General features: G+C 45.0%; 1 protein-coding gene across 1 annotated transcript in view; it reads left to right on the forward strand.

Annotated features, from left to right (window-relative positions):
- The window catches only part of zfpm2a (zinc finger protein, FOG family member 2a), a 119,682-nt gene that overhangs the window by 1,174 nt on the left and 109,405 nt on the right, over positions 1 to 9,103 (forward strand). The gene's annotated exons all lie outside the window — the stretch shown is intronic.

Genomic DNA, 9,103 nt, shown 5'->3' on the forward strand with positions numbered 1-9,103 from the left:
CACACACACACACACACACACACACACACACACACACACACACACACACTTTTCTTTTCCATTCTTCCAAACTCCACAGTAAAGCACACACAGGGTGTAAATATTGGTCAGCATCCACAGCTGTACCTGGTGGTGTGGTGGTGGAAAGAGTGTAGCAAGTTATGGCTGGTTTTGAATTTGAACTGAACTGCAGACCATAATAGCTCTGTGGGAAGTGTTGATATTGATTATCACATTTTTATGGAAATTAAAATAGGAATTTAGAGCGGCATTATTAGTTTTTAAGGCACAGAAATATGAATAAAGTACAATTCATTCAGAAGTGTGTCACATTCACGTTGATGGATATTAGTAGTATTAAATATATATATTTTTATACAACTTGTGATAATTGTAATGATTTTTAAGAGCCTGTAGATGATTCTTAAATACGTGGGGATTTGTACACACACCCACACACACACTCACACCCACACATACAGAAGCCCAAACACACTTTTGAATCTCAGATCCAGCTGACATCTGAGTGTGTGTACGCTGTGTGTGTGTGTGTGTGTGTGTGTGTGTTCAGTTCGTCCACTGTATGCCGTTGCTCCTAGCTGCTGCTGCTGCTGCTGCTGTGAATAAACTGTGGTTACTTTGGGGTCGAAATATCAAAATATCAAACCACTTCTACTGATTTGTCTTGTTTGTACTCATGATACTGTGCTGCGAGACATTATGGGGAGCTAGGGCAACATTTGTATGTATGTGTGTGTGTGTGTTTGTCCATGTGTGGGTGTGTGTGCTCGCTTGTGTGTGTGTGTGTGTGTGTGAGAGCTCACATGCATACATTCATGAGGGCATGTTGGTGTATACAAGTGCTTTTATTCCTACTTTTTGCGTGACACAGATTCTATCACACTAGAGATTTGTGTGTTGTCATGTTTTGTTTTGCACACAATTATTATTGTTTCTCCTCTTACATATTTATGGCTCGTGAATATAAAACAAAAGTTTTTTTTTTAAGGCAATCTGGTTTCTTCTCTAGGGAAAGAAAATTGGGATTTATTTGTAATATTTAAAATGTACTGTACATTTTTATTACTGTATTTTTATGTATTTTTAAAAACATTTTACAATCAACCAGTTAAACATTTTTTCAGATTGTGGGGAAAAGAGGTGTTGTTAAAATATTTTTCCTAAATAAATATTGTGTTCATTTCTCAAACAGTTGAAAAGCGTCTGGAACAGGATAGTTTCCTTTAACTTTGAATGAAAATAATGATTGTTGCAGAAACAGCCTTTAGCTTTCACTACCTTCGACTTTCGTATTTGTGTTTATTGCTGGCATCCGCCACGAACCCGCTACCGCTTCTCATCAACAAAGGAGCGCGACGACATCGTGACGTGACAGGCCCCCCAACTCGTCTCTGGACCAATCCCATCGTTGCGCCCCCCAAATTTTTTAGTCGTCGAGCAAAAGGGAAGTGCGACGTTTGTGTGTGCTGTGCCGCTTTCGTCTTTGTGACCCCGGCCTCGTGTGAATTAGTATGTCATGTGTAAAAGATCTTGTTAATATGGAGGCTGGTGTGCAGTGGTATAATCAAGCCCTAGTTAGAAGCAGAAAAGGTCACGAGGAGCCTAGATCCTCCCTGCTACCCCGGGAACTCTGGGGGAAGGAAAAAAAAGAAGGAGGAGAGGAGCAGAGGAGGCACTGCACAGAAAGTCAGCACAGACAGTCATTCTAAAGGACAAAAAGGTTGTTGGGCGCAGTCCCCCCCTCTCCACCCCCCCACACCTCCTGCATACATTGGGCCGTTATCTAAAATTGTGATTTATGCAGTATTTTAATATTTTGCTTATTCTTTCCCCTTGGGTGCTCTCTGAGCGGCGATAAAAAGGCGATGCTGAAAGAGCACCATTAATTTGCTCCGATGACTGGGGAGATAAGGCCAGATAATGGGAAAGATAAGCAGGGAAGATATACCATCACAAACCCAGATTATTACCATTAAAATTCCAGCCCAGCAATCTGCAGCTGGCTGATAATTCCTTCTCCGTTTCCACCACTTTGGATGATAAGGCAAAAAATAGTCACTCAGTGCTCCTTGATTAGGCTGCCTGGATATCCCGATAATACAGTGATAAATTATGTATTTTCCCCCCTTGTTGTCTTTCTGTGAAACGTTACATCTGATTTCTTTTTATATAAATAAATAAATATATATATATATATATTCCTGGCCCCCTTTCTGTATCCCCCCTCCCCTCGTTGCTTTTCCAAGAGAAAAAGAAAGAAGAAAGGCCCCGCACACTTTTATTGTAATAAGAGTGTGATAGGAAGAGGAGATAGCGGTGGTGGTGTTTTGTGTGGGAGCACATATCAATGTTATCAGCCCATCTCCCGGGGCCAGCTGCTAGCTGCTGTTGTTTTTAGCCTTATCACCCCGTGCCAATATGCCAATAAATTGCCCCGGATTGTTAGCCGCTCCAAAAGGCGGGTCGCCGGAATTTGACAGGAATGATGAAAACATCGCCGATGCTCTGCGGATTGCGATTAGCTGCTGGTAATATGATGTGTGAATTCCACCAAGCCCCCCCCCCCCACTCCCCCTCCTCCCCCCTTTTTCCCCCCCCCCCCCCCCTCCTGCTTCTCCCCCGCTGCCGGTGTCGTCCGTACCTCCATTCGCACTGTGGGAGGAGGGGGGGGAGAACATTTTGATGCTTAATAGGAAGGAAAGATATGAACAGGCTGAATTGAAACCAGCACCCCTCAGAGTAATTTTTCTGCAGAATTGCCACCCCCAAAGTTCCCCCCGGCGTTAAAGGTGGAATCTGGATGATGTAGGGAGCGTGCCTCGCACAGTGTTTATGGGTACACGCCGGAGCGGCCCTCTGAGGCCACGGGCGGACGTCTCGTGTCAAATGTGCTTATTAAGCTGACTTAGTGCCTTTCCACTCTGCTGTTGTCTCCACCGTACGGACCGTCTGAGAATTCATGTTGCCTCCTTTTTTCTTTTCTTTTTTGCTCGCCGCCGTCCAACCAGAATGCAGCGCCATCAACGCTGCTCTGCTACTGTAAGTTTGCACAGCACAAGTCCCCCGAGCCGACCACTGTGTCTTACTGTCCCCCCAACGCCTAATCTACTCGCGCGATAGCGATCTTACATCTGTAAAGCCGGCCCACTGCACTGCAGTAATGCCTTTTCTGTGGTTTTGTGTTATTTATTTATTTGTTCTTACCCATAATACCTTGTGGATAAAGTTGGAACAGGAAGTAGTGGTGCTTTGGTAAATATTGCTTTTTCCTACTCCATGTTCTTATTCTTCCTACCAATATATTTTGCCTTTTGAGGAATGCGATGCCAACTGTTTGTTTATTTGTAACTGTTTACTTCTGTTTACACTGACAACCGTGTTACTTTAAATCTAATATACTGTACGACGTACAACCCTTGGGTTTGTATAATTAGATCCCTGCTTTTCTCAACTAGTGCGTTTGGAACTGAACGACAGCCAAAGAAGATTCTCTGCGAGAGCTCGAAGTCTGTTTTTTTTTCGTGGCGACCATTTTTTTTTCCATCTCCGCTCTCCAGTTAATCTCTCCAACTCCTTAGCATAAGGCCACTTTATGTAACGTCAGCATGCTGTTTACCATATCAGGTGACATTTCTATCTTTGAGGGGCATTTATCAGAGGCAGATTACAGTAGTAAGGGATAAGAGGAGTGTTTACTGAATTGACTGCCAACATCCTGTATCTGAATGTGTGTGTGTGTGTGTGTGTGTGTGTGTTTGCTTGTGTATACATGGGTGCTTGTGCAGTGTGTGGGACGACTCGCACGTCTTTAGCAGAGGGGTCAGAGCTGTTAGTTTCTTTTTCTTTTTTACTACAACTATGCTTTATATATAAGTCAAGCGTTGCCACGTTTTCACCCAACGAACGCTGGCAACTCCGGCAGTCAGATGTTTCGGGGGTGTTAAAAAATATATATTTAAAAAAAATGTTTGCATGCCAGCCTCCCTCTATATTTAAGGGGTTTCTTTTTCATCGGGTGACAATCGCCGACTTGCCTCTCGTGTTTCTCTTGTTGATTTCTGTCAGAAGAAGAATGGTCGCTGAATGCCAACTTTCCCTCAAACATCTGTTCCCTGCCAATAACAGCTTGTGCCATTGCCTCGTCTTAGCTGAAGGATCCCCAATTGCCTCCTCACTTTTGACACCAAACAACAATGCAGATGAATGTCATCTTCTCGTAATGTTAAAAAAATAAAAATGGTATCTATTGTGTTCTAAAAGTACAATGTTTCTCGTGCAGAGAAAGTGGCTGCTTATGTCACGGGCTCTAGCAGCTATATGGAGAGGAATGTATGGCAGCTGCTGCTTCCTTTGTTGAGATCAGTGCCGTGTGTGTGTGTGTGTGTGGGTGTGTGTGTGTGCGTGTGTGTGTGCTGCGTTGGATGAGCTGTGGTTGGCAGGCTCAGGCTGACGGTTCCTGATCCTGCCCTCCCTCCGTCGCTGTGGCCTGCAGTGTGCCTGGACGACGGTGTGAAATGTGGGCAGGGTTGCTGCAGAGGTGGAGGTCACATCCTCGCGCCGCTTCCTCTTTATCTTCCTCTTTCCTGAATTCCACCGCTATTATTCCAATAACCCGCCGCTCAAAGCTGTCGCCGTTGTGTTTTTCCGAATTCGGGCAGTTGAAAGTGTTGATTTCAGAAGTATGTGCAAAGGCAAAGACCTGCTGGTTGTTTCTCTCTGCTGGCTGTGTTCCCCCTCCCTGACCGCGCTCCTCTCTGTTTATTTAGATTTGATATCAATGACGTCCATTGAGCCCCCGGGTAACAATTGACTTTCAGCCTGCTTTAAGTTAATAGCCTTGTCTCTTGCTTGTAGGGATCAATATTGGTATTAATTAATCACCATTATCAAGGGCGGGATCTGGTTCCATTTGTTGTTACATCAGCGAAATATCAATAGAGAAAGTGGACTCCCTGATCGTCATGGCAACTTCATCTCTTAGGTCAAAGAGAGTTTATCTTATCTTGCTGCTGAGAGTGGCAAACTGCTCGGGAATCTAGTTTAGACTCAAAGATCATCGATTTAAGCCGTTCTCTCTTCTTTTTTTTCCACCCCCACCTTGTTGTTTCGGGAGAGAGAGGGGTGAAAAAAAGAAAGAAAAAGAAGAAGACAACAACAGAGAAAAGGCAGCATTCTAATCACAACAGAGATGTAAGATTTAAATATTGATGTCCAAAGGCCATTACAGGCAAAGAGGGCCTCTGGTCTCGCTGTTCTTCAAGTACGTCCTTCTAAGACCCAGACAAAGCTTTGATTATCAGACGTGTCACCTCCGAGTATGTCTGTATAGCCGACGGTGCGGCGGCTGCAGGGGGGGATCCGTGCAGCCACCGCCACAGAATGTTAACCGACCACGCTGTGCATCCTGGGTATTTCTGTGGGCCTCGGCCCCGGCGCGGAACATCCTGGCACTCGCCGCCCCGTGGTGCCGACCAGGAGTTGTGTGGATCTGAATTGATTAGTTTAGATTCAACGGGAAATGATTCATCTTTAAAGCATTTTATTGCTGCAAACTGTTGTGGTCGGTCTTGGCGGGGCTTATTCTCACCTTTATTATGCCGCTTTGAACACGTGTGAAATCATAATATAGTAGCTACAGCTGTCAAATAAATGTAGGGGAGTGAAAAGTGAAATATTTCCATCTGCAATTTAAAAAAAAATTCAAAGTGGCATTCATTTTAGATACTAGTGCAAGCAAACGTATGCTCGAGCACAGTGCTTGAGTAAATGTACTTAGTTACTTTGCACGGCTCCAAAACAATAATCCCAGCTGTGCTGTTTGTCTGGGCTTATTGAGATTCAGCTGAAGTTCAGACTCAAAGGTCAACACCAGCTTGATGAGGACGTAGACTAATGAGTAGATGTTGTGTTTGAGAGTGAAGTCCTGGTCTGAGCTATTGTGGGCGGGAGGATGTACCTCATCGTGCTGCAGAATGCTCCTCAGGGTTAGAGCAGAGAGCAGGGGCACTGCCTGCTTTTTCTTTTTTTTCTTCCTCTTTTTGCCTCCGGGACACAATTGCCTCATTTAACATTCTCTATTTGGCCCCTGCCAAGAGGGGAAATAGCCAGGGTGAGTGAGAGAGGCCGCCACACATCATGAATTCTCCTTTCATTTAACTTGCGCGGTCCCTTCTCGCCCCGGTGATGCACATGGATCAGGAATGGAGATATTGCTCAATTAAGGGGATTTCTTAGGTCGCTCCCGAGGTATTGCGGTTATTTTTGTGCTGCGCCGGGGTTTTGATGTATCATGGATATGGATATTGGGTTCGTCGCGTGTGTGACGCTTTGACATCGCTGCAGCCCAGAAGAGAAAACCGAACTGGTGGGGGGGGGCCGACTCGCCATGAACACAGTCTGTCAGTCTTCCGCTGCAACTTTTATGCGTGTATTAAGACCCTTTTTGTTTATTGCAATCGAATTAGCCACAGCTCATCAGAACGCTTTCATGGAACGTGTCACAAGTGATATTAGGGTTTTGACTGAATCTTGGACGAGAGAAAAGGGAAAGGGGCTCTTTGGGAATGTGACTCACGTTTGTCGACAGGCTTTGTCACAATACGTCGTCTGCAATGTACAGTAGAATTACTGGCCAAGCCTCGAGATCCACTTCAGCCACATCAACTGTTTCAGCAATTCAAAAAAAATGAAATACATGAAATGGTGTTTTTTTGTTGTTGTCTTAATAGATGATAATAAGAGGGGATGGTTTGGTGAGCAGGGTAATAGCTGGCACACCCTAATAGCTGCTCAGTGTAAATCTCTGGCTTGGCAGGAATTACTGGGGATGTATTTGTGTGTGTGTGTGTGTGTGTTGGGGGGGGGTGCAGAACTTTGCAATGGGATGAAATGCAGCCGGCTCCATAGTTAAGGGATGGGTGGCAACAGCGGATTAAGTAACAAGCCCTTCAGTTCAATTTGTACATCAGCATTTCCCGCCAGACGGACGGACGGGCGCGGAACTTAAAGGCCCCGCGGAAAATCGCTAATGACAAAGCTTTGTAAACAGATAAACAATTTATGTCAAATATGCTGAAAATATAAAACAAACTTCAGAAACGTGTTAATGCTTGAAAAAAAAAAAAAAAAGAGGCCGTGTTTTGATTCGCGCCGTCGCGAAAAGCCGCTAAAGCTGTTGACAGCGCGGCTTACGCGTCACGTGATCGGAGGCCGCGTGTGATTAGCCCTCAGCGAGCGCCGCTGTGCAGGAATAGCCACAACGCAGCACTGATGATGAGGATCGATCACACCAACGGTAGAGTAGACAAATCAGACTGTATGTACATATATATGTATATATACAGTATATACATATGGACAGTGACAAAAGGAGTGACGTGCTGCGTCTCCTGCTTCTGATTATTTCAAAGCAGGCTGTGTGAAGTGACAGAGAGAGAGAGAGAGAGAGAGAGAGAGAGAGAGAGAGAGAGAGAGACACGCAGCCGCTATTATTTCAGAATCAGCCAATTTTCTCTCTGTGTCTTCCAGAGAATGCTTATCTGGTAATTACTAAAAAACTGTTGACATTGAGCAAGTGCTGTAGCCAAATAAAATGCCTTTTTTTTGTCTTTTCTTTTTTCTTTTTGTCTTATGATATCAGATTGGATTTTTATCTTGGGCTCACGCGTTCCTGAAAACCAAAGATAACTGGCTCAAACTCCTTATTTCCACCACGAGTGTAGAATTAAGAGCCTCATTATGATAAAACCAAACAAAAAGAATGATCATTACATCCCGCATTCATTTCCGTGGTGATAATATTTTCTCTCCCTCCCCCGCTCAGTCCAGAATGTGCCTGAATCTTCCGAGACATACATTTGACCATAATCAAGTTTTTTTTTTTTTTTAAAGCTTCAGAAACAGGATAACAACTGGGTCAGATGATAAGCCCGGGCAAAACAGGGGAGAGAGAGAGAAAAAAGCCTCTTCTGATAGACGAGGAGAAAATCTGATTGATTGATGTCTGCTGGCTTTGCCACCATCACACGCCAGTTGACAGTTAGTTTGGGATCAGATGATTTGGCTCTTTGAGATTGGGCTGGAGGGGAAGCTAGGCAAATATGAAGGACACAAAGGTCAACGGCTCCTCTCCTCCCCTCTGTATCTATCCCCCCCCTCCCTCGCAATAGCTTGCTTTGACAAACTGTAATATGTTGCTAAGCTTTGTGGCAGCGGGGACACATGGTCATAGTTTGTACAGTAATATCCTATTGCCGTAATCTCACGAGGAGTGATTGAAAGTGCTGGGGGGAAATCTGGAGGGGAAGGGGGGGGGCGACCCGTTGACATCATCAGCTGCCGCCGTGGACTGGCAGATGTCTCCTGACTTGTTTGAGCTGAATTGTCCCCTCGTGGGACTGAACGGGTTAAACAGCGGCTCTTCTCTGACTCCGAGTGGATCTGTTATTGCAAGCGGGATCTGATAAGGCGGCACCGCGTTATGAGTTTGTGTAGCAAAGAGGGCCAAAAAATGGAATCTCCGCCATTGTGGAGTGTCTCTCTCTGCGGTTTGGGGGGGGGGGGAACATGGAACTGTGACAAAGCATGATTGGATGCATATTGTAAATAAACACCCAAGTCCTTCGCGATCGCCCCTCTCAGTCTCCCCATGAAGACGTCTCGTGCGCTCCTCAGATCGCGCGTCGCTAAGATGAAGTGACAAGGCTTGCTCCGGGTTTGACCCCGCGTGGCAAAACTAACAGTCGGATTAGGTTTAACCAAAACAAACTCATGGAAGATGTTTTGGGGTTATCTTTGGTTTAGAAGTCAACTGTATTGCCAGACAGTGTTTGTTCCTTTTGGTATTGTCATGCAGCTGGATAAAGTGTTATAAGACGGGGCCTTCGGGTGCACCGTAGTGATGTCTGTGCTATTAAATAGAAGGCCTCGGCTCCTCTGAGAGCCCATCTCTAATGGACATAACAGACATGTCCATTAGCTTTGAATGGGGCTGCTTTCAAGATCAAGGTCTCACTTGTAATGAAGTGCCTATGCAAATGCAAGTCAAATTCTACTATTGTGAATCACTTGTTTTAATCAAGTT

Source organism: Anarrhichthys ocellatus, unplaced genomic scaffold, assembly GCF_004355925.1.
Source record: "Anarrhichthys ocellatus isolate YVR2014 unplaced genomic scaffold, GSC_Weel_1.0 scaffold81, whole genome shotgun sequence".
Taxonomy (NCBI): domain Eukaryota; kingdom Metazoa; phylum Chordata; class Actinopteri; order Perciformes; family Anarhichadidae; genus Anarrhichthys; species Anarrhichthys ocellatus.